The sequence below is a fragment of the Rhyacophila brunnea genome, unplaced genomic scaffold, assembly GCF_057557595.1.
Source record: "Rhyacophila brunnea isolate RB1 unplaced genomic scaffold, BYU_Rbru_1.0 scaffold_2, whole genome shotgun sequence".
NCBI lineage: Eukaryota > Metazoa > Arthropoda > Insecta > Trichoptera > Rhyacophilidae > Rhyacophila > Rhyacophila brunnea.
Window position 1 is genome coordinate 11,938,124 of NW_028232859.1, and position 25,664 is coordinate 11,963,787.

The window sequence follows — 25,664 nt, forward strand, 5'->3', positions numbered from 1 at the left end:
AGATATTTACGGAAACAAAATACACTACAGCAATTCCTAAATAAAATGCTCATGAAAAAAACATTTTCCAAAACTTCAAATGACTGTCTCGCAAAATTTCCTTAAACGAGTTAAGCCAGTTTTGAATTCAGGAAACGAACTGTTGGGGGAGCATTAAACTCTGTTGAAAAATTATTTTTGTCCGTTCGCCGGAATTACAACTTGATAAAGCGTATTTTTAGTTGTTGCTTAAAGTAGAGGTCAGTGTTTTACTTTAGGGGTAATTTTGTCTACTTATAAAAAGTTCTAAGGGCGGATAAGTGAAACGTTTTGCATGAATGAATATCATTTATAATAAACATACATAATTTGAAAATACCTCATGTATATCACTGGATTCGCGCCAATGTGCTTTTCCAATTAAGTTACAGGCACCCTACTTAATTACGACGAATTTACGTGGTGATTTTTACATGAAATGCTTATAAAATTGCAATAATAATGTTGGCTATAGGTTTTTGTATATTAAATTATGATAGGTATCAATTAAATGCCTTAATTACTAACCGATATCCGGATCTCTCCTAATTTTTAGTTGTAACGTACGAGTACTTGCACTTGCTATTCAAATTATGTGTGTTCAATATATTGAATTTTACATTCTCAAATCTTCTGAATTATTCGTTGAACAAAGGAAATAGTTTATTATTTATTATAATTGATGTCCTTGAAAGAATACGAGTAATTAGTCTAGCATTGAATAGATTCAGATTGAATGATCATAGTGTCAGATAGTTTCTAGTACAAAATCTAATACCTACTATTAATATAATATTATTATGTTAGTCATCTGAAATCCTATCGATTCTGATCATACTATTCATTTACATTTTCCAAGTGAATAAATTCAATAGCTCGTGTCCATTTATCACATTGAGCAGTATGAATACAGTGACGTAGAAAATTAAATTATGTAAGTATTTTCCTCTCAAACCAGTGTAGTGATAGTAAGTACCCCAGTACTACATAATTATTATTATCTATTAGTGGTACTCTATAATATATTATCTAGTTATTGAGATTTCACTTTGTTTGTCTGCAATGTTAATGTTTAACGTTCCGAAATTTTCAATAACTCCCGTTTATTAGTCTAATTATTGTAATTAACTATAAATCTGTAGATTTGCGATAAGAAAGTAAAAATGATATATTATAATATAATATAAAATATGTTTTAGTGACAAAAACTGCCTGAGGGTAAAAATAAAGATTTATTGAACGAATTTTCGTCTGAATTTAATAATAACAAAACACACAGTGAGTCATTATTATACAGTAGCGCCAGATACAGATTGTTATTGCATCACGTGAGCTCAAGTAGTGACTTTGGTTGTATTATGAGCGAAAATGTGACTTGGTATTTAAATGTATCAAAAACACACTCAAGTCACGTGTATCACACTCACATCATCACGTAAGAATATTTTTGTTTTCTATAAATTTTTGACATGTTTAACTACACTTTAAAGAATTTTGTTGGCTTACTTTTATTTGTAAATTAAGGAGATTTTATTTGAAAAAATCAGGGGACCTACTTTAGCTGCCATATTAGTATTTAACGGGATTCAAATTGATAATTATCAGGTTTAACTTTTAATTAATAATAATTATCAAGACCACAAAATGCATGTCTGAACTGAAAATCAATCAAACAATCATAGAAAAAAAATATTCTCTCTGCCATTTTGAAATTTGAAGGCTTCGGTAAAAATTTTGAAGCAACTCAATATTTTAAAAAGGACCCTAATGATATGCTTATTCATTATGGCAAAGTTCATGTTTTTAGATAAAAATGCACACTTAATTGGATCTTCCGAGCGCTATGCCGCCGCATATAGAATTATGGAGCGCCTGATTATCACGATCAATATATTAATTTTATTTATTCGAAATTTGAAATGATATTCTTCCGCAGATATACTATCGATACAATAAATAAAAATATATCCATTTTCGTTATAATTTATTCAGTTGTAAATAGCTTTCTTAATAATATGATAAATGATTTTGTTTTTAAATAATATATATAATATACTACTTCTTAAGGTGAAGCCTTTACTGAGCCGTTTTTAAAGAGGAACCTAGCGGAAAAATACGAAGGGTGCAATTTGAGATCTTTTTTGATAATTTACAATTTAAACTGTATTAATTAATAAATAGGTAGGTATCTGAAAACATTAAAAAGAAAAATATTTTTTATTTTAAGTCAAAGATAAACTTACAATTGTAAAAAATGTAATAAAATGTGAATTTGTTGAATCGGACCGCACCCTATTATTACATATATTTAATGGTCATATTTATTATTAAAATTTAGTTTATTATGTTTTCTAAGCATCACTTTAGAGATTTTTGACTAATTCATAGTTTTAATATTTTTAATATCTGAGGGTAAGGGATGGTGTGATGAGGGGTAGGTATTGAATAGAATCAGAAGGTTTTGATGCGTATGAAAGTATCCCTTAACAACAAAATACAAGTTCAAATTACAGTTTGTTACAATGCGAAGCTTACAAATAGGATTTACGAAGATTGTGTTTGTAATGAAAATTATCTTTATGTCGAAGCGAGAAGCGTGTAATTAGTTTGAACGATTTGAAGATACTATATCCTGTTGGATTGTAACATTTGTTTTTATATTAAAAGGAGACAAAGAAAATGCTATCGACGGCGTGGGTTCATTACTGTTCTTTTGTTCCCACACTGCGGATTGCTTCCTAGAATTTTGTCTGCGAAATTTGACTATGACACAAATGTTATCAATCCAACAATGGATTTCTCACGACACAGTGGCAGAAATGCACTATTTACTTGTTAATTCCTGTGATAGGACGAATGAAACCCGATACGTAAGCATTCCTTCGGCCTGCGGGAAATTCTCATATGTCATTTCGCACGGACGAGTTTACTTATTGTAAAATATTTATATTGTTGTAAATTTCAGGTTTGCAATGCACTTTAAGATTAGTTATTAAGATGTACTTATTTCTAGGTTTTCTTAACTGTACTTAACTACTATTGACATATTGCACTTGTCTGCGGACTTTCTTCCACCCTCATTACTCCCCTTCCAGCGATATGCGGCACGTAGATCGCGATGAAAGTAGGTAGAGGTGGTCGCTTAAAGGTCCTATCACATCTGTCTCGGTGGATGCTGCGGTGGTCTGCATCCCGGGACGTCTGCTCTCATGTCCTTGATGACTCTTTTGGTGATGTGCTTTTTGCAATTTGTCCATAGCAGGTAGCTGGTAACTGCGGCGATGATGACGATAACCAAGGCAAGCGTTGCCCACGACAGTTGGCCTGTCGACGTGTCGTTGGCAATTGCCCCCCTTGACGCAGTTTGTGCGACGATGATCTCTTCCTTCGTCTGTTGTGCACCCATTATCGTATGCTGGTGTCTCCTGGTGATGACGATTGTAAAATACTGAATGATCCAGTTGAGTTCTCAGTATTTATTATGTATGAATTGTTTACGCCTGTGTTTTCTGTATTGCGTTCGCACAACTGACCTACATTCTAGGTCGGTGTGTGCCCTCGCAATCATTGCGTTGCTGTTTTGACATTGGACACTCAGCGTGCTGTTTCGTAACATGACACTCATTGCATTGTTTTGCGCGTGGCTGGTGTTGTTAATCATGTTTTTTCTACTGACCCAGACGGTCTGGAAAGTGTACGCGCCTGCCGGCTCGAGTTACAATATTTCTCACGGTGTCAGGATTTTTTTCATGCTTATCCATTGTTTCTTTGAGCACATACGCTGGTTTTAAACGTTTGATAGAAACGGTGACGTTTTTTCCTCTCTTGCAAATGACATATGTCCACGTATTGCGCGTGATGACCTCATATGGTCCGGTAAATGGAGATCTTAGTAGAGTTTTAACTGTATCATCGCGTAAAAAGACATGTGTTGCTTTGTTGAGGTCTTTGAAAATGAAAACGAGTTTCTCGCCGTGTTGCTGGCTTTTCACAGGTTGCAGTTGTTGGAAATGTTTTTTTAGGATCGTGACGTAGTTGCTTGGGTCTTGGTTTGTGCTGGTTTGGTGGCACAAAAATTCCCCTGGTAGGCGTAAGGGTTCGCCGTACACAAGCTCAGCTTCTGTCGTCTTTAAATCTTCTCTCGAAGCTGCTCTGATTCCCATTAACACTATCGGCAATGTTTCGGTCCATCTCTCGTTCTCGTGGCATTTTATAGCGGCTTTTAATTGACGATGCAGTCTTTTGACCATACCTTTTGCGGCCGGGTGATATGCTGTCGTGTGAATACTCGCTGTACCAGTCAGACGATTTAATTGTCTGAAAAGGTTCGACTCAAATTGTTTGCCTTGATCCGTTGTCACTCTCAAGGGCGTTCCAAAACGGGCAATCCAACCATTGTAGAATGTACGGGCGATTGTTACCGCTTCTTGGTCCTTAATCGGAAATGCTTCCGGCCACCGCGTGAATCTGTCAACGCAGGTGAGGCAATATCTGCAGCCTTCAGACATAGGAAAGATGACGATGTCGATGTGGACATGCTCAAATCGTCCTGAAGGTGCAAAGTTTCTGAGTGGTGCTGAGATGTGACGTGTGATCTTGTTCTTCTGGCATTGAAGACAGTTGCGGGCCCAATGTCGACAATCCGTTTTAATCGACGGCCAAACAAATCGTTGTGTGACAAGTTTGACGATCGCATTAATTCCGGGATGTGAAAGTCTGTGGATATGATTAAAAGCTGCTTGTCGGTGCGGTTTGGTGGTGAAAGGTCTTGCGATAGGTGTTGACAAGTCACATAATACTTTTATGTCTGTGTCGGGAATAAGTACTTGTTTCAACTGAAGTACCGATCCGTCACGTAAAAATGTACTCATTTCCTTGTCAGTTTCCTGGTCGGCTGCGAGGTTGGCATAATTCAGTGTGTCTTCAACGACTTCTATCCTAGACAAGGCATCGGCGACGATGTTGTCTTTTCCAGCGACGTGACGTATGTCGGTCGTGAATTGTCCGATGAAATCGAGGTGTCTGAATTGTCTTGGTGAGCACTTGTTGGATTTCTGTTGGAATGCGACCGTAACGGGCTTGTGGTCGGTAAATATGGTGAACGTGTGAGCTTCTATCATGTATCGAAAGTGTTTAACAGCCAGATAGATAGCTAAAAGCTCGCGGTCGTAAGCGCCATATTTTCTCTCCGCTGGACTTAGTTTCTTCGAAAAGAATGCCAGCGGTTCCCATTGATCGTCAACTCGTTGTTGTAGTGCTGCGCCAACGGAAGTATTGGATGCGTCACTGATTATCGCTAAGTAAGTCCCCTCACTTTTCGGATGTTTCAATCACGTCGGGGTCACCACTGAGGGTAAGGGATGGTGTGATGAGGGGTAAGTAATGAATAGAATTAGAAGGTTTTGATGCGTATGAAAGTAGCCCCGAATTTATTATCCCTTAACAACAAAATACAAGTTCAAATTACAGTTTGTTACAATGCGAAGTTTACAAATAGGATTTACGAAGATTGTGTTTGTAATGATAATTATCTTTACGTCGACGCGAGAAGCGTGTTATAAGTTTGAACGATTTGAAGATACTATATCCTGTTGGATTGTAACATTTGTTTTTATATTAAAAGGAGACAAAGAAAATGCTATCGACGGCGTGGGTTCATTACTGTTGTTTTGTTCCCACATTGCGGATTGCTTCCTAGAATTTTGTCTGCAAAATTTGACTATGACACAAATGTTATCAATCCAACAATGGATTTCTCACGACACAGTGGCAGAAATGCACTATTTACTTGTTAATTCCTGTGATAGGACGAATGAAACCCGACACGTAAGCATTCCTTCGGCCTGCGGGAAATGCTCATATGTCATTTCGCACGGACGAGTTTACTGATTGTAAAATATTTATATTGTTGTAAATTTTAGGTTTGCAATGCACTTTAAGATTAGTTATTAAGATGTACTTATTTCTAGGTTTTCTTAACTGTACTTAACTACTATTGACACATTGCACTTGTCTGCGGACTTCCATCCACCCTCATATCTATTTTAAAAAACATCGATTTTTATAAAAATATAAATGTGTAAAAAATGTGTAAAAAGTGTATAAAAATGTGTATAAAAAATATAAAACACAGTAGTGTATTTATAAGCATACTAGCATCATTTAATTTTGTCAACATGACAGCATATGAGTTCACGTCACGATACTAGTCTGTTTATGGTTTAACGCGCCAAGTAACGCACGGTAATTTGCTTTAAAGTACAATAAAAATAAACAGAAAATGTTTAATCATTATTAATTTATTTATTATAATTTGACCTTTTATGTATTTATTTTATTTGATTTAATTACATTATTATATGTTCACTATCATAATTCTCACTCTTGTCAGATGTGATAGAAGTTAGGTCACCAAATTGATGAAATGGCGGTGAGCCGGAATATCGCACGGCGAACGGACAACCGCTGGACGAATACAGTCATACAGTGATACCTAGCGGCACTAAGCGGCCACAGGGGCGCCCCAAAAACCCGCTGGATTGGCGAACTTGTCAGGTTTGGTGGAAGTACGTGGCAGAGAAAAGCAAGGAACCGAGAAGAGTGGAAGGAGCTGGGGTTTCATCCAGCAGTGGATCGATCCCGGCTGAAAATATATATACATATGTCACTAGTTTCTCTCGATGCATTTACATGATGACGGAAGAATGCACAATTTTACAATATTTTGTGGCAATATTTCTATATTAATTATTATTAATTTGATTAATTTTTAAAGTGAAAGTAGGTAGGTACACATTAAATATATAATCATTTAGTTGCAAATATTCGCCGCTGAACGGTAGCAATAATGATCAAAGCGTTGAGATAAAAAAAAATTAACACTTCAGTCTTCTTTTTAAAGAGTTCGCAATCGGTTCAGTCAATTAAAAGGGCACTCTTAACTGCAGCTATTAAAGAAATATCGCTTTACAAAGGGACACTGTAAAGCGAATTTAATCTTTAATAATACACAGAGTTAAAGTGGAATATTTATCTCGCTTTCAAAAATCATAATTAAATATATACGATGCTAAAATATGTATTTAATTGTTTAAAAGAAGTATATAGAACAATAAATACGTTAAATACAATTTTGTAAAATATTTTAAACAAAACGTCCGCAAGGTAGACCTAGAGGCCGCTGGATCGATGAAATGATAAAGTTCTGCGGAAGTACATGGCAGCGCAACGCACAAGACCGAGAGAAGTGGAAGCAGCTTGAAGAGCGCTTCATCCAGCAGTGGATAGATTCAAGCTGATGATGATGCAAATATGTCTCACTTATGCACTAATAGTGTGTAAATTAAACGATCACGAAATCTACTGATTCCACGCATGGGCGTGACTGTCGAACCAGTCACATTTTTCAAGCGTAAGCGAGACGCGTTATTGTTGTTGATGGGATGGTGCTATTTGACAGGTTATGAAAATCGATAAACGTCAAAATGCTCTTCGCGATGTATTTTGTATTTTTTTCTGACAAATTTGCTACTATCGTTCTACTGCGCATGCGCATACGTCATGCAAGTTGCAACGCGTGAAAATTCAGAAGCCGCTGAACTTTTTTGATACATGCATGCAGTCTTGCAACTTGCACGATAATAATTTTTGCATGTTGGTTGTTATGACCGCGATAATACGTACTATCAGCAGTAAATCCATGCACGTGTAAACGGGCTATATGTATGCATATAAATCATTTATTTTCGTAATCGAAAACGTAAAACAGTTTTAAACTTTATTACAGGAGCAACACCAACCAATTTTAACTTTGAAAATACGCAGGTCTTTGTCAATTTGAAATTTTATGACATCAATAAATTTTACCCAAGTTTTGAAAAAGTATTTAAATTAAATTCACTACCTATAAATTAATCGACTTGTCATTGTGCTCTATGTAAAAGAATAAACTATTTCTAACTCACATGTCAATTAGGTACCTACCTAATATTATCAATCGTCATCAAAGTTATAGTTTGACATACTGTGCTAATTAAATTCTCATCATTATATCTGACTTCTCCAAAACTTTTCGAAGAGGGTGAATCACGGGCGCATTAAATTGAAATATATATGGGCAGTATATAAAGCATAGTCCACATTTATTGAGAAATTAATTATACTTGGTTAAACAGTGATTTTAATTATGCGATGATAGTATGTACTGCAGAAGTTTCTCGAAACAAAAACGGCTATTCCTATTTTTTTAAAAGCTTCGTAAGTTAGTCAACAAAAATGTGGTTACGATTGAGGAAAAAATAAAATAGAAATAATACCAACTATTTTATATGCCAATAAAAAGAATTCACTTGAATTTGAAAAATGCATACGTCGCCTTTGTTTGTCGGAAACAATGGAACACATTTTTTGGGAACTTTTGGAGCCAGATCACGTATTGAAAAAATGATACCGTCGGAGGATTTGAATACAAAAAATATTATGTTGCTACAAGTTTTTTTTTGTCTCAGCGGATTAAAATTATTGGAAACATGCGTTATTTCCGAACACGTATGAAGAAAAATATGTTTACCATACCTACATAACATGCCAACACTCTAAATAAAAATAAAATTATTTCATCTGATTGATTGAATTTAAAAAAAAGATGTAAATCAAATTGTATTTCCGACTCCGAAAATATTTTATTTTTGACGTGTTTGATGGAACTTTGCATATTAAATGTAATACGATCAAGTATGTAGATTTATATTCTCTTCTTGAGTACTACATATTATACTTTCAGCAGATGTCATGGTTCAGATTTTTCTCTGATCAGCGACAGATAGATCATCGATAGCATGGACAGCTTAAGGAACCTGGCGGTGCACATTTTATTTCATGTCACTTCGAAAAGAAATCTTACTATCTAACTTATACTAAAAATGAGTGGCTGCTCTTCTTTGGGGCAGTGAATCATGGCGCCTTAAAACCGTTCAACTGCTATGATGTTATTCGAAGTCGTTGAGATAAATGCTACCATTTATAATTATTATCATTGTTGAATTGAATTGTGTATTCACATTGCGTGCGGGAGACTAATAACAACAGCACTAGTTGTTAAAAATACTGACCATCACAACATATTCGATAAACAATTCACACAATAACATTGAGACTTTTTACAATAGTATTTATGTTACTGAAATATTTATTGCTTCAAAATCGAATTAGGATTTTGTGACACTATTAGATGAAAAATAATAGAGTATTGCTTAATACATTGGACGTTCAAGACGCGTTTAGCGCGTAACGATTAGGTGGCCATTAGATATAATTATCATGCTATTTAAATGTGGCAATTAATTAGTAATTATCTAGTCAGCAGTCAATGTTTCTTTTATTTTGTTAACTGTCAATTCATGGTGGAACTGCATTGTATTGTTGTTTTTAATTTGTTAAAACGCATTTTTTTTGTAGTACTTATTCCACTTTTAATCAATAGATTAGGACCGGTTTCGTCCGCCTCAATCGCCTAAGCAGTCAATGTGTTAATTCCTCGAAAATTTTCCATTTAGGCTCGGTTCAGACACGGCGGAATGGACCGCGCGGTTTTATTAAGGGTAGATGTATCTATAAATGTGCTGTTTTTATAATTTGTTACACACGTATTTTTTCTTTGCTGGACTTCGAAAGTTTACGTCACTGGTTGATTTTTATGTCAGCGGAATTGAATAAAGTTGAAAATAAGTTCCTGGGAGTATAATTTCGATCGATATACCTATTGATTAGACAATTTTATTGTCGATAACCTAAATAAACCAGCTAACCCGCAAAAGAATAAAATTAATTAAATGTGCAAAACCAACAGTTTAAACATCGGTTTGATATAAGAGTGTAGAAAGTTCCCGAAATAATTTACCATTTTAAGCGTCACGATGTCAAACATCAATTTTCGTTAGTAATCATAACAATAATGAACTGGTAAAAAGAGTAATTTCAAGCAATCCAATAGGTTGTGAAAGAAGAAGCAAACCAAAAATATTCTGGCTAGATGCTAGCTAACAATGACTACCATATATATTCGGGGTATCAAACTGATCTGAGTAGTTGGAGGAAGTCCAGATTCACCCAGATTGTAGCGCCCTTGATAATTATGATGGTGACGTAGTTACTTCATTAAAGCATAAAAGCAGTTAGCGTAAATGGATTTGAAATATTAATATAAGATTAAATGTACGGTTGCACTGATAAATTACTTTATTTTGTTAATTCCAAAAATGGAAAGATTTTGTCAGAAAGTAATGCAAAATATTCAAAGCGAAGGAATTGTAACGTGTGAATATTCATTATAATTAATGAAACCATTAATCGTAGTGTTTTCTATTGAACGAAAGTCTGCAACCGAATAGTGGTTGCATTTTGAAAACGAATATGTATGCATTCAAATTGCCTGTCAACTCTGGCTTTGATCGTCTATGGCTTTAGTAGGAGGTTTTAGGCGAATACCGAATTTTCCAATTAGGATTATCGATTCAAAGTCAATTTGTCACTCAGCGGTATTTTAAAAAGTCATCAGTTTAAAAATGTTAAAATAATTTTAAACGTTTCCACAGAGGCAAAATAACGAGATTTTCTGTGAAATAAAATGATTCTCAATATTTCGCTTCAATTAAAATGTATTGATATCAAAAAATAATATTATTGATCAATACAGTAGACTGTAGAGCACTAGTCTTATATAAATTGGCCAACTTACTAATTAATTTTGCTAAAGAAATAGATATTTTTAATAAATATGTGAGATACCCATTTATTTAAAAAATCTGATTACTTATTATTTACTGATTTTTGAGTTTTTAAAATCGATTAGAATGAAAACAAATAAGTTAGTATGACTGACAAAGTTTAGTGTGCACTAGTTATGTTGGATCTCTACAGCCTCCCACCTTTTGCCACAAGCATGACGTAGATTGCAGAAACGGAGGAGATTATTGGAAGAAACTTTGACCTATCTTGGGTTGTCTAGTCATCAATGATGAAAGGTGACATATTTTTAGGGTTATTATTAATTTAATGTAGTTTTTTTACGTCAATATTTTAGAAGATGAAATGAATATAATAAATCAAAATATCACTTTTGTCTCAAAGAGTGCCAATTACAATTATATAAAAGGTTCTTATTAGTACCTGGACTCCAATTGAATTGAATGATGTCGCCATCGGGTGGTTTCCCCTACGACGACGACTATAACTGTGTGTGAAAATGTTCGTAGACAATAGACTTTTTTTGGTTATACTTTTATACTAGGGATTTTAATACCGAATGAAAATATCAGTACCGGTTTGTCGGTATTAATTTTCGAATACCGGTATTATTACCGATATTCGTTGCAATATATATATATATATAAAACAGCAGAATTATTTATCAGTACAGCTATTAAAATATATTTAAAACATTATTGTATAGCAAAAACAAGCCTATATACCTACATTTATTAAGTTGACATTTAAAAATATATCTTGATCATAATATTGTAGAACTGCTGATTTTTACAAAAAAAAAATATTTTTTTGGTAATAACTAAAACCCTCCAAAAGGCTTCACCAAGTGCAAATAGGTCAGGCTGCAGAAGAAGCTTCTTAAATTCAACGCTTGTACAATGTGATTGAACATTTTGTCACGGATGTTTTCTATTTCGAAATAATATTATTATGTTAATTCATCTCAGCAATTTTATAAATATATTTGATGTAAGTATTTTGTTTTATTATTATTTCACCTCGATTCAGTCAATAAATTTTACATATTTTATAGGCAAAACAGTACAAAGTAATTGAAAAGAAACATAAAATTCATTTTAAATAATTTAAACGGGCTTTCTTAATATCAAAAATTCCGGTATTTTGATTTTTTAAAACCGGTATTTTGGGATTGATAAATACTGGAATACCGGTTTTGAAATACCGGTATTGCAATCCCTAGTTTATACGGTTATACCTTTGAGTTGCGCACGCCGCTAAACGCTCCGCCGAAAGCGTCCACCATGGACGGGACCTTACAGTAAAGTTGATAATCTATTTACAGAGCAATTCAAAATAAGTGAACATTGCACGGCGAAAATATTATTTCTCGATGAATTGAGATCTTTATTTCAATATGGAATGTTTGATATTTTTCGTGTTTAAATACTATCGTTTTTAAATTTGTATGGTAAGGTGGAATAGTTATAGATATAATAGATATAGCATATAAAAATATAGATGCGTGGTCGAATTCCACGTTATCATAATACTATTTAGTTTTTATATGTATGTATGATCCATTTAGGGATTATTATATGGACGAATCGTGAGCAAAATACAATGACTACAAAAACTAGTCTGTCATAATCATTCCATGAAGATTTAATTCTATCATATTAAACATATTATATAATATACAGATGAAGATGAAAGTGAGAAGTGAGGAAAAATTAACTCTAACTGTATTGTATCAAAGGTCAATTTACAAATAGTGTTTCTATTTCTATTCTAATTTACAAATCAGAAGTCAATAGTATTTTCTGGAAAAAGAACCAGTTTCTATTTAGTTATTGTATGAAATGGTGTATTATGTACATATATCAATGGTATAATCCAGGACAAGGCTAGTGGTTAAGGCTATACCTCAGCTGAGGCATGGTCTAAAAAGATTGTAACTATGCGACGCGCGGATTGTGCTAATGACACGTGCCGAACGAATATAATCTGTCATAAAAATTCAACATGGATCCTTTTAATGTTATGTTTATTGTTATATTAGTAATAATAATAAATTCATTGACATGTTTTCTTTTTTGAGTACAGAAACAACGTTTTTTAGTCATTTTCCCATGATATAAGAATATATTCTTACGACGCCATCACAAAAAAAATCGACATGCTCTCACCTCGAATGACGCTCGGCGATTGGTGACAAATGCAAAATTTCATCCCACCTATTGTCAAAAATTATTTCCCGTTTGACTTATGTATGCTCTTAATAACTATTCTATCTAAATAAAGTCTAATTATTTTATTCCAAAATATAATATTATACTCATATACTGCGATTAAGAAAGAAACTTTTTTTTTAATATCTCTATATAAAAAATCTCGTGTCACGATGTTTGTGGTCGAACTCCTCCGAAATGGCTCGACCGATTTTTATGAATTTTTTTATGTATATTTTTTAGGTATGAGAATAGGTCAACAAGTATATTTCATACCGCTAGGTGATTAGGGTATCTCTATCCAGAAATTTTTTTCTTTTATTTTTTTGAAAATTTCTTTTTGTATTTTTTTTTATTATTTTGCATCAAAAAATACCTACAATCCCAAATTTTCACCCTCCTACCCCCACCCTCCCATTTTTTAATCGCGATTTTATTATTTTTGTGTGAACAAATTTAACCGTCGTTCGTATTTCAAACAGAACAAAATTATTTATGTTGTTGAATGACAGATGGCGCTACGTCCGAAAGGAATTCAAGAGAAGCGTTGCGTCATTTTGACATTTCATTCGGCATATCACAACGCAGTGCGTGCAAAATTTTGTATGATTTATTTTAATCTATCTATTTTTGTGTGCGTGTATTACAGTGCACAATGCCAGCAAGACGGAAGGGGGCCATTTGGGCCGTCGAACAAATAAAGCAACAGACATGCGAAATAGTAGAGCAGAAAAAATAGACGAACAAATCCAACAAGATAACAAAAACGTGCGTGTGAGCATGTCGCAATTGCGTGCATCTCAATCACAAGAGGCACGAGCTGAACGAAATCAACAACGACAATTGTAACGAAGCCAAGCGCGCCGGTTCGTAGTTAACACACGCATAGCAAATGACCGACAATGCCAACAAGTACATTGAGCATTTATATCCGCTTCGTTCCTTCGTCTCGCATTCGAGTACGAGCCAGATATTGAATATTCCGCTCATCCAAAAGTGCTGATTGGTGCTATGGACAAAGAATGTCCACATTGTCATGCTCTCAAATTCAAACATGAGTCAACCGGGATGTGTTGCGCATCAGGAATAGTGCAACTACCAGAAATTGAGATACCACCAGAACCATTGAACGGCTTGCTCGTCGGCACGGTTCCAGATTCAAACCTGTTCCTGAAGTCCATTCGCACATTCAATCCATACTTCCAAATGACTTCGTTCGGAGCAACAGAAATAGTTCACAATACTGCGGCAAATGGTCTACAATTCCATTCTACGTTCAAAATCAAAGGCCAAGTATACCTACCACAAAGTAGGCTCATTGCTGCCAATGCCAAACGAACCACATAATTTTTTACAAATCTACTTCATGGACGGTGAGGACATCAATCATGTGGATGCACGTTGCGGCTACAATAACCTCAATTCGCCTAATGCCAGGTGCATCGTCGGCAAACTGGACGCTCTATTGAATGAGCACAATGAATTATTGAAATTCTTCAAAGCATACATGCACAAATTGCAAAGTGACAATCACGCTATTGTCATCAATCCTGGTAAAACACCAGCTGGAGAGCACGTGCGTCGATTGACGACATTGCTGGAATCATGGTTGGCGACCGCACATCGACGCGAGAAATCTTGATTCGAAGAAGAAACAATAATCTGAAGTTCATCGCTGACACACACCGTTCATACGACGCTCTCCAATATCCGCTAATTTTCTGGAAAGGACAAGACGGATATGGCATAAACATTAAACAACGAGATCCTGTCACAGGTAATTCATTCATTATGAACATCATTACTCATTTTGAATTGAGAAAATGAATGGATGATGTTTTTTTGTTTTTATCGGCGGTCATCGTTGTCACCAGACAAAAAAACCCTTGGTCCGCAGTTTCAAATTACAAATCCGCAACCTAATCAAAACGCTCCCGGCTAAATGTTTAGCTTCCCTGATCCACGTAATAATAATTGCAAAACGCATTCTGTCGGCCGAAGCAGCGCACCGACGAGGGACAAAGGTGCATAATTTTTTTTCCTAGGACGGGATCGAGCGGCCATGTGAAGTACCGTTGTTCAGTAACCTTCCCCTCTCTCTTCCCCTCCGTAGGATAGACCCGTCAAAATTAAAAGATGCTTTCGAAAAATAAAGTCAGTCCAGATCTACCCTACAATGGAGTGATAACAAAAATAAGTGTTACGCCGGCGGGTGGCGTCGCCCGCGTAAATCGCAAAAATCAACCGCGCTTCTAGCCAATTACTAAATCAACTTTTAATTAATAATAAATATTGTGGTAAATAACAAGTATCCTATAAAGTGTATCGATGGCGCTCCCGGCCCATTTTTAAATCAATCGTTAATAACCCGGAATCGTTGTAATACCAATCGGTGACTCGCGCAAAAATCCAATGAAAGTTAATCAATTCCCTAGTGAGAGAAGAAGTGAATCAGTGCTTAGTGCGCGGGATAATAATGATAAACCGACCCCTAATATAAAGACAGTGCGGTGACTAATTTAAGACCTCCTTAGATGTAAATGATGTAATATTATCAATGTTTACCTATGCCCTAGCGTAAATAAATTTAGTTCCACGTGGAACCGTCGAATCAAAGATGTGTTTTATATAAATTAAACCTCGTGATGTCACACCTCCCTCAAATTAAGTGATGCCTTTGAAGAATGCCGCCAGCATACATGTGAGTTCTCTACCATTCTTCTCGGTATCATTCTGGCGCCCAACGTGGGGCGAACGAAGTCAATGCGACTTCGGGAACCACGACCCTGAGATACTCAAGTGTGTGACATCAAACCCATAGTTTTGTGAATTTTATAAATAAAAATAAATTCTCTGGCGCCCTATTAAAAAAAAAACCCTAAACAAAAATATATTTCGCCCACGCTACCGTTAAAACAAAGTGAAAATTACGAGACAAACCCAGTAACAACAAATTTGCGCGTAAACCAAACAAGATAAAAATCAAAACCAGGGGCGTTCAACCTAATACACAGTGTTTTAAAAAAAAAATGCGAGCCGTCAAAAATTAAAACGATGCGAACTACCATGAAAAGAAATCGAGTGCCACGAAACCCGAAAATGCCACGAACGTGGGTTCTCACAGAACGGACGTTCCTACGATGCTGCAGCCACCCCGTTTACTGGCAGCTGCCGGGGACCACCGACACCGGAGGTCCTGGAAAAGTCCAGGGTATAACCTGCCTGTCAAGGTCGCCCCCCTCTGCCCGACGACCCCTAGCACGAGAACTCAGCCCTGTCTTCGCATACCCGCGTCAATCTTGCGACGGAGTCGCCACACCCCAGCACACGTCCAAATTGCACCTCCCGCCGAACGACACCTAATCTCCGCAACCCCCCGCCTACCCCTGAATAGGCAACCCAACCCTGACTGCTGCAGCAGCCGAAAGAAGCCTATGACGTGACGACACCCTACCGGAACCGGCTACCCCTCCAGAATCGTTGGCTTTTTCCGAGAAAAATCTCGCAAGACGAACTAGAAACCTCGACGACACCCACCCCATAACCATAAAACTTGCCTAACGAAAACCCTATCAATGTGTTACCGACGTGAACCATTCAAAACCCCCGCGATTTATTAGTGAGATTTTCTTTGTTTTATCAATACACGCTCCATTCACATTACGTGGTTGCCGATATGAAATTTGAAACAAAAGACGGCAGGATGGTTTGTCACCAGACAAAAAAAACCCTTGGTCCGCAGTTTCAAATTACAAATCCGCAACCTAATCAAAACGCTCCCGGCTAAATGTTTAGCTTCCCTGATCCACGTAATAATAATTGCAAAACGCATTCTGTCGGCCGAAGCAGCGTACCGACGAGGGACAAGGGTGCATAATTTTTTTTCCTAGGACGGGATCGAGCGGCTATGTGAAGTACCGTTGCTCAGTAACCTTCCCCTCTCTCTTCCCCTCCGTAGCATAGACCCGTCAAAATTAAAAGATGCTTTCGAAAAATAAAGTCAGTCCAGATCTACCCTACAATGGAGTGATAACAAAAATAAGTGTTACGCCGGCGGGTGGCGTCGCCCGCGTAAATCGCAAAAATCAACCGCGCTTCTAGCCAATTACTAAATCAACTTTTAATTATTAATAAATATTGTGGTAAATAACAACTATCCGATAAAGTGTATCGATGGCGCTCCCGGCCCATTTTTAAATCAATCGTTAATAACCCGGAATCGTTGTAATACCAATCGGTGACTCGCGCAAAAATCCAATGAAAGTTAATCAATTCCCTAGTGAGAGAAGAAGTGAATCAGTGCTTAGTGCGCGGGATAATAATGATAAACCGACCCCTAATATAAAGACAGTGCGGTGACTAATTTAAGACCTCCTTAGATGTAAATGATGTAATATTATCAATGTTTACCTATGCCCTGGCGTAAATAAATTTAGTTCCACGTGGAACCATCGAATCAAAGATGTGTTTTATATAAATTAAACCTCGTGATGTCACACCTCCCTCAAATTAAGTGATGCCTTTGAAGAATGCCGCCAGCATACATGTGAGTTCTCTACCATTCTTCTCGGTATCATCGTCTACAGCGCTCTATTCCTCTTTCTGTCATATATCTCATCCCCACACACTTACGATACATTCGTTATTTTTTATTTAACAACCAAAATATTCACTAGAAATAATTTATATGGCAGAACAACGTTTGCCGGGTCAGCTAGTATAATATAATATGATAGACTCGATAACTTCGATAAAATTAGAAGTACTTTTTTACTTGTCAAAAATTGACTACGTCTGCGTTGATAATTAAAATATGTTATTTATTACATATCTCACGATCTGTATAGTAATCGCTCCCCATATGATGCTGTCGTTTATTGAATGAAATTTGGATGTATTAACACGCAAGAAGCTAGCTAGGGTAGCCGATCACTATGGCCGAGGGTTAAGCATAATTAACTAATTCTGCCCTTCCTTTGTTCGTCACAGGACATTTCCAGAGAATGTGATAAGCGTCCTGTAAAATATTGCCACACTTAGTTACAATGTGCCCTATCTATCTAAGAGCCAAGGCAGCTAAATTATCATCATGAACATTAATGGACTAGCTGGCATGATATTTTAGATTCAAAACCTTGGATAACGAAAGCCTTTATTTTAGAATTTTACATATTGTTTTCCCTCTGAGAATTTTCTTTTACTCACAGCAATGAACGATCGAGCCACCCCATACAAAAATGTATATTTACATATTAGGTACATAATTTGAAAACACTTATAAAAAATATATAACCATGAGAAAAAATCTTTTTGAAAATAATACGACACGCAACGAGATTCAAACCCCGCTCCCAGAGATTCGTACCGTGTGCTTAACATCTAAGCTATGTGTGTCTTATTTAATTGTCAAAAAATCAACTAGCAGTTCTCACAATTCTCACTGAAGCGCATTCTAAATTATTGGGTTATGGTTTTGGAAATCGGATTTTTTGTATTTTAAATTAAAGTAATAATAATGTGCCTTAATTATAAACTGGTATCAGGATTTCTCCAAATATTTGTTGCAACGTACTTCACTTGCTAATAATTTAGTATTACTAACTCCTTTTTTTCAACGAATAATAGGTATTTTCAAATTATTGTTCAATTTAGAATGTTACATTCATAAATCTTATAGATTATTCGTTGAATAACAAAAATAGTTTAGTTTTTTTGACCATGTCCGATTCTAAGAAGATCATCGCGTTTGTATTAAAAGATTTTTGTTTCTACGAGAAATTGATGTTAGCCACTCGCTAAACCTATTTGGTCCATACTCACTCCAAAAACATTGCAAAATAATAATATGTATATTTTCCAGACCCAGGATTCGAAATTGACATTATAAGCCGACGCGTGAGTCGCTCGGCCATCGTGGGCGTCATAATATGTTAATAAAAAATATCTACTTAAAATAGATACAGATACAAAAAACCGTATTTCATGAATATTATTATCTCTAATGAAGATATATCGAATATAATAATGAATTGATATTCTCCAATGCAATAATAATAAATTGAAGATACTAGCCTCAATTTACTTTGTTTAATAGTTATTTTGATTATGTGGGTACTTTAACATCGTATGTATATATTCATAAAATATCGAATTCAGCTCTTCTTATTAGTTATCAGTAGGCTTTCTTCTTCATCTTAGGTATTTTTTTTTTTTTTGAGTGGCCACACAACCAAATATCAGAAATATCTATCTGTTTCAGAAAATTTTGAAACATTTAAGCCCTATTTGTTAGCACCTGTTCTTAAATATTTTTGGATAATTACATATTTTTATGTATTCTATGTTTGAGCACATATTTTTACATAAACACAAAATTTCATTGTTCTTGGACCAATTAAATAGTGTTTTAAATAAAAATACTGGACAAACGCTGCAGAATATTAAAGCTCTTTTGGAAAATCCATCAGATTCATCAGATGTTTTAATTTTTTCTACTTCAGAAATACATTCGCAATGATAAAATCTGTAGAAGTGGAAAGAAGTTTTTCCATGTATAAAAATTTGCTAATATCAAATCGTCAAAGATTCACTTTCGAAAATTTGAAGCATTATTTTATTATTTATTGTAATAAAGCGTTTTCTGTTTGTGAATAAATAATAATTTAAACTGTTGAAATATTATATGATTTATTGTAATAGGTACTTATTAAAAAAATTTGCACGTATTTTTGTTGTTTAGCACATATTTATGAAATTTTAATAACGTATTTTCCAATTATATCTGCATATTTTAGGTATCTATTATTAATTTTTTAGCACGTAAAAATCCAAGTCTAGTTATTAGTTATTACCTGTATAATATATCGAATTAAACCGGACTTTGATTAATAAGTCGTTTATATCTTATATTTATTTATAGTTTATATCATCGATCGCCATTAAAAAATATATTTTACGATGTACCTACTGTAAAGATGATTTTTTGTTAGTTTTAATGAGGTTAACGACATTTTGTTTCACTATTCTAGTCATAAAATTATCGGCTAATATGTTTGCGAGAAGAAAATATTCCATTTGCAGTCCTAAATAATGTGCTTCACGGTTTTATGCGATTATATCACAATTGCGGAATACGGATTTAGGTAAATAATATAATATATCGTCTCTGTTCTGGCAGAACACACTAACTGGGGAATACTAGTTTTGAGCAATTTGACTTTGAAGTTGTTAAAATGTTTGAAATAATGGTCTATCATGTGAGTTTATTAAGTAATCGTAAAAAGGATGACTTTAAAATAAAGACTGTTTATTTATTGAGAAGGTTTTCAGACGATAAAGTTTGAAATAAGAAAAATTTTGGTACTAACTCAATATGTAATTTTTTCGAATTAGTGTTTTCTGCCAGAACAGTGACGATATTATATTTGCAGTAATTGCAGAATATTTCTGTAATTTTTACAAAGTTTTGACAACGTTTTTATTAGCTCGTATTCTTCTTTGTCCGGTGGTTGTTTATCCAGTACAATTCTTGCAATCGATTTTTAACTAACTTCACGACAACCTAGATATTTGAAACTTTTAGAATATATCAGAACACGGTGCCAATGCATTCTTTCAATACTTTTCTAAGTTATTTCGGAAGAAATCCGTAATCCAATCCACTATTATCGGTTGCTAAGGGGTATTCCTAGCAACTAAATTATTAATATATACGTGCGTTAATATAGAAATCAAAATGACATTTCAGTATTTTATATTTGTTTGTTTGTTGCAAAATAGCAAAAAAATGATGTGTTGACAATTGCCTTATTTGTCCTAAATTATTAATACATAGAATTGTCAAGTCTATATGATTCAACATAAAATTTAAAAACGTGGTATATAAAAAGTTCTTTTTATCTTGTAATTATTCATTTATTGTATTGAAGGGAATACTCTAATGAAATTTAATTGAAAATAATTTTCTGATTTTCTATCGCAAAGTTAATTTAAATCGACAAACACTAAGTGGCTTAGAACGATAACTGCAAAATAATAGATTTAATTCTGCAGGCTTGAGGTTTTGTTTGTTTAATTAAGTAGACTTATAATTACTTCAATACTTTACAGCACTTTACGTACTACCGCATAGCATTCAAGTAGGCTTTGTTCATATTTACCGCTGTGTACTGAACTGTTCTAGTCAACAATAAGCACTTAGGTTATTATACATGGAATACTTGGAGCCTTTGATGTACTTACACCCTTCTCTAATACATAGAGGTAGAATTTAGAACTACTAAACGTCAAACCGATTCAAAGTTCTAAAATCCGGTTTTCACAACTGTTTGTTCTCTATAAAAACGTTTATATATTATATGATGTAGACCAGTATTTCTCAACATCTGCTTGGTGGACCGGTGCCAGTTCGTAGAAATTTTTGATCGGTCCTCAAATAATATAATATAAATAATAAAATTAAATTTTCTTCCTTTAATTCCAGAACTTCTATTATTAACAATTTATTTACTGATCGGTTCATAATTATTATTTCAAGTACCTAATCATAGAAATCTGTTAGAGTAAACGATTTAAAACTAATAAACAAAATACTATTTCAATAATTTCTACGTTAGCGTACCGCTAAATAATTTTTCTATTTGCGGTCCGCAGGTGTAAAAATATTGAGAAACACTGATGTAGACAACGGTTGATGCGCGCCCAGTTGTTCTATTTTTTATGAAAACCCTGTCAGTGCTTTTAGACATATGCATTAGTATAATACTGGAGTGAGAACTCGATTGATCGTCAACAGTTGGATGCAGGTGCTCGACCCTCTTTCCACACCTCACCTCATCATTCCATCGCTACTATAATATCTGACAACTTAACTTGCTGGTAATGAATTGTTGTAAGTGCGTTAAACAGTGTTAATATATTGTTGGTGCCCACAATGGCCGAGCGGCTTAAGCGTCGGCTTATAATATCGTAGGCTATTTTTCAATTTGTGTTTGGAGTCAGAGTATGGATCTAATATTTTGAGCAAGTGACTAACATCCTTTTTTCGTAAACAATCTGTAAATACAAACCTCCACTCTGTGAAGACCCATATGATCCTATTCAGATCGCACACGGTGAAAATAAGTCACCCATCCAAGTACTATCCACGCCTGATGTTGTTTAACTTCGGTGATCGGAAGAGAGCGTTCAACCACTCGACTGGTAATATTCTGCGTTACATTTGAAATTTGTGCACAGAATTTTATTTTCATAGTCATGGCGAGCGGTAAAACATAATAATATACATGTTAATACTGATAATATCTTAAAAAGGTGCCGGTCGGGACTCGAACCGGTATTCATCGGATTTTGATAAATGTGCGTTACCAATAATTTAACCATTTGCATTATGTTATTAAAATTAGTTATTAAAAGTGTATATTAAATTTCGTTAATATTGTCGACCGCTTTTCGTGGTTTAAATTAAGGGACCAATAATAAGTACTTACCGTAATTTGTTGCCGGCATCTGGATCTTTCCAAATTTACTAGAAGATGTATTTGTGAAGTGTTTTCGAATTATGTACGTTCAATAATAATAATAATGAATAAATTTTGTGAATCGGATGAAAAATAGTTTATTATATTATTACGATAGTCAATAAGTTATTACGCTATACATACTAAGCACTCTTACTAATTTGATGCTTTGAATGATTTCCCGAAACATATTAGCGTTTTATATAATTATTATTATTAATGTTATGTTTAAAGTATCTCTGACATTAATTTTAATAGCATACCTAATCAATCTATCTCAATCAATGGCAGCGTATTGGGTAAATCATATTAAATAGATTTTGTAAGCTGCGAGGTTTAAGTACTCACGAAGCAGTTTACCGTGTAAGCAACTTCCTGTCAATGGCAAAGCATCACTCCGGGCTTTATGGAGTTATCGCGTTGTGGGCCAAGTTTCTTGGAGACAATTAATTCGAACTTAGTTTGGTCTACTTGGAAACTTAGTCCGGCATTATTTTGAACTTTGCAGGTCAAATTTTGGACGTGTAACTTCATTATTTTGTGGAAACATCAAGTGTGAAATAAATTCAGGTGACAAAAAGATTCAACCAACTTGGAGTCGCATGGAGGTCAAGGCTGTATTCTGTGAGGATCAAATGTCGTTTGTTTAAGGCTATACTTCAGCTGGGGCACTGTCTAAAACGATCGTGACTACGCGACGCGAAGATTGTGCAAATGACGCGTGCAGAATAATACATAATTTGTCTTAAAAAGTCAACATGCATCCATTTATTGTTTTTTTTTCTTTTCAAGTAAATGGGTTACGTTTTTTAGTCATCTTTACACGATTTAATAATTAATTCCCCCGTCGCCATCACAAAACAAATTGACTTGTTCACAGCTCGACATTAGCTCTCCGATTGTCAGCAAGTCCGAAATTTCGTCGCACCTATAGTTGAAAATTATGTGCCGTTTCACTGATGTACCGTCTTAACGCGTACGTGCTACCTGTGTAGGCGGTGAGACATGGCATCTTACTAAGCTGCAAGAGTCTCGGTTTTTGAGCTTTGAAAATCGATGTCTCCGCCGAATCTTAGGTACATAGGTACGACCGCGTTACAAACACCCGAGTTCGTGAGCAGACACAACAGCATTCGATGATTGAGGTTATCACGAAGAGACGATTTACGTGGCTGAGACACGTGTTCCGGATGGCGCCAAAGAGTGTGACACTTCGTACCCTTGTGGCACAGCCTCAAGGGTTCTGTCGTTGTGCCTCATTCGGTGTACTTCCTTATATCTAATTTACATTTTTTTGTATTTACACTTTTCGACTGTTTAATAACTAATTAATACTGATCTATTTCTTTGTTTCTAAATGTCATGTTGTTAACGTCGTAAATAAATAATTTGTAATAAACAAAATACCAACCATAATTTTTTTTTATTATAAGTAAATATAAAAATATTTTACTATTTTTGAAAATATCTATACTTAGTGTATAATTTTTTTCATTCATAAAATCAACAGTTTTCTCTTGGCATCTGATAATACTAACTAAGACTAACACTTTTAATTAAACCCGAAATAATATTGGTTAGCGTCTATAATAATAGTTTTCTTTTATTTACAAATGAAAAATGTGAGTAACCCGATGTCCAGAATGCCCGATCCGCAGCTTGCACGTTTACTAATCGATTACCGATGAAGTTATTCATGATGACCTTTCATCACTGATCAAATGTATTCACTAGAGTGAAGCTGTAGACCGTAGACAGCTGCAGACGCTGTAGACAGCGCGCAAAAAATATTCAATTCAATAATATTAATGTGGTAAATACAAAGTGACGAATTAATACTATCAAGAAAACAGTAAATCTCTTGAATAGTCCGTTTTATAACATCATCAATTTGAAATGTAAAATTATTAAATTTATTCAGGGTCAAGTTCGAAAATATAACAATTTTAAATCAAAATCCTACGCTGTGCCTTTGACAGTGAAAATGTGGAAAATGAAATCAACGAAAAAAATGTATTGTGCTACTCCCTCCCGTCTTGTAACAGCAATGTAAATTTCCGCGGAAAATAAGATTTCCACTCGTTTTATTTACATAAGTGAACGATTTTTCCGATCCTTTGGTATTGACAGGAACAAAAAAGGTTACCGGAAAAAGAGAATATTGCTCGAGTTGCGTAACATTTATAATATTTCTTTGACAATGTTTTTCTCGGGAAGTGGTTTAAAATATTGACTGGAAAGTGATTTAGGAATAGTTTATGCCAAACAAATAAAGATTAATGTTAATGCTCTATCTCTATCTCTATCTCTATCTCTATCTCTATCTCTATCTCTATCTCTATCTCTATCTCTATCTCTATCTCTATCTCTATCTCTATCTCTATCTCTATCTCTATCTCTATCTCTATCTCTATCTCTATCTCTATCTCTATCTCTATCTCTATCTCTATCTCTATCTCTATCTCTATCTCTATCTCTATCTCTATCTCTATCTCTATCTCTATCTCTATCTCTATCTCTATCTCTATCTCTATCTCTATCTCTATCTCTATCTCTATCTCTATCTCTATCTCTATCTCTATCTCTATATATATATCTCTATCTCTATCTCTATCACATAAACTATTTAAACAATATAAAAAATATATTGTAAGAACGAGCTTTCAAAAAGTAATCTTATATCCGCAGGTACGTATTGAAATAGTAAAGGTAGATATGATTCATTATAGGTGCACGTATAATATACATTTAGTGAATGTATTTATTGTGTTTATATAAATAATAAAATAACAATTATTATGCCATTGATTAGAATGGCGACCAATCAAATGAAACAAACGTTCGTTTTCTTAAAGTCTCCTTACATAATATTTATTATGATGCGTGCTTCTATTGAAAAAATTTAAAAGGTTTAAATTTATTTAGATATTATAATAGTTAACCAGGTGTGACGTTTATATTGAATAAAAACTAATTGGCACAAAGAATGACATGAAAATAACCCATAGGTGATTACAACATGTCTCAACATTAATGTCGTCTGAAATGTCAGGCGAAACAAGATTGATAGGCATGAAAAAAACAGAGCCTAAAAGACATGAATTTCATCATTTTCACGGCATTTTATTTATATTTTCCCCCGTACATTGTTATATAAGGTTTTTTATAAACTGCT